Below are 2,421 nucleotides of genomic sequence, written 5' to 3'. Positions count from 1 at the left end.
GTTTCGTCGATCGTCATAGGGTTTTCGCGACGGAGGCTTTAAGTAGGCGGAAAGGCGGCGTCAGAGGGGGTCTGGTGGGGCCACACCATAGGGTGGCGCGCCCACCCCCCTGGCCGTGCCGCCTTGTGGGGTGGGGCCCCCCTGGCCCCCCTCTGACCCTCCTTCGGTGCTCTGGAAGCTTCCGGGAAAAATAGGGTTCTGGGCGTTGATTTCGTCCGATTCCGAGAATATTTCCTTACTAGGATTTCTGAAACCAAAAATAGCAGAAAACAGGAACTGGCACTGCGGCATCTCGTCAATAGGTTAGTTCCAGAAAATGCATAAATATGACATAAAGTATGCATAAAACATGTAGATATCATCAATAATGTGGCATGGAACATAAGAAATTATCGATACGCCGGAGACGTATCACCTATCAACGAGTGTGGAACCGAGAAGCGTGAGGTTCAGTATGTTGATCCTGCATACCACTGTATGTAGTAGTATGCTTGTCATGGATATAACATATGTGAAGTACCATTCCGCAAATATTACATCCCTCAGAGTGGTACAACATAAACATAGCTGGTCCAAAATTACTCACTTATTATTACAAGCCACAAATATACATCACAACGGTGCTCCTCCTGGGTCCATAGAGGATAACTCGGTAGTTCTAGTTGAACTCTACTAAGCCTATAAACTAGTGGTAGAAGTAGGCTAAGTAGCATGACTACTTGAGCAGCTTTATTTTATAATGTTCGGTGTTGCTCGACTATTACTAGGATAATAGCTTCGATCTTATGCCTCCTCTTCTGCTTCCTCAGTTCTATACTGGATCAGGTAGTCCACCCCTTCGATGCCTCCCGAGAGGTCTGGCTCCTCGTAGTAGACATCCTCCGCGTTCTCAGCTCCTTCGTTGGTCCCCTCCGTGTTGTTCTGGTAATCTAAGCATGGGATTCAAAGAGGGATGAGTACGAGCGTACTCAACAAGTTCATTATAGGGAGGTGTTTAATGCACTAACTACGGTCATGAAGCAGAAAGTCCAAGGCAATGCATATTTTTGTAAACATTTCTTCAAAAGGTTGCTTTTATTCTGAAAAACTATGTCCGTCAGCTTTCACCGGGTGTCTAGAACTTCATGGAGTTCCTTTCAAGCGGCATTCGCAATTCCAAACTCGGAACAGAGAGTGACAAGCCACAGTTTGATACAGTGTATTTTTGTACCCATAAGAGATCTTAACCTTGTTACCGTCCGGGCTATAGACTCCGTCCACACTTCCTTGGTGTGAGGCCAGGTATAAGGTCCTAGACAATCACTGGGCCTTCCCGCGACCCCGCACACCTACCCTTTTGTAAACCACTGGCTGCCGACCGATTCTCTGATCTAGTTCTCAAGCCAGCCCGTTACAATCCATCGTAGATAGACCAAACCGTAGGAGCAATATAGGGGCCCCCTCCCTTCTAGCGTCTGCTAGCCCACCGGAAGGTGTAACCGTTGATATGCGAGAGGGAAAAGAACAGCGGACTACTCCGTCCTACTCCACATCTTATGGTAAACACGAGTATTATGGCGTAAGAATCACTGAAGGACATTTGTTGTTAAGTCCTAGATGAATAACCCAATGCAATGGAACCTCCACCAAACTCATACCATGGTTCCATTGCCCACCACATAGTCATATTCATAATTGTGAAAGTAATACTTTGCTTTTAATGCAGGAGTGATAAGTATAGTACTTTGCAAGTAATTTGGTAAAAATACTCAAGGTGGCATGAGCAAGCGATGAACTTGCCTGAAAACTGCAATGTATTGCAGTTGAATGGTGTGGACTGGCCCTTGTCCTCGGTTTCTGAAAGATAACATCATTGTCCGATAAGGGCAATGGTTAAAGATCCAAATGATGCATGCTTTAGGGTTTTAGTGTTGGTCCCCCCCCCCCCCCAGTTGATGTTTAGAGTTTTATTTTGATTTTCACAGCTTGAGGATAAGAAAGATTTATAGATCCTCTTTAAGAGTCATATAAAATAACTTTTGATGTTTTCAATAAAGAGTTATGTCAAAGAAAATATTTATTTTCTTTGATTAATTATTAATAAAATAAGGTTTGGTTTTAAATACTCCTTTTTCTTATTTAAAAAAGGATTAAATTTTCCTTATACAACTTATTTTGTAATTTTTCTTAATAATTATTTTTAACTTTTTTTAAATTATCGTGGAAGCATTTGTTTTGCATAGAGCATGATTTTTAAAGTGGTATGCATATTTTACTTTATTTTTTAGAGTTTTTCTAGGGTTTTTGGATTTATTTATAAATCTTAATGAAAATTCACTAGTCAAATGAGCAAAATGCCCCTAGGCCCACTGGTCAGTACAACCCGTGGGATACTAGACCAGGTCGGCCTGGTCCGGCCCAACCGGCCTCACTTTCTCGCGT

The sequence above is a fragment of the Lolium perenne genome, chromosome 7, assembly GCF_019359855.2.
Source record: "Lolium perenne isolate Kyuss_39 chromosome 7, Kyuss_2.0, whole genome shotgun sequence".
Lineage (NCBI taxonomy): Eukaryota > Viridiplantae > Streptophyta > Magnoliopsida > Poales > Poaceae > Lolium > Lolium perenne.
The sequence above is the reverse complement of the archived record's forward strand: the minus strand, read 5'-3'. Positions refer to the sequence as shown.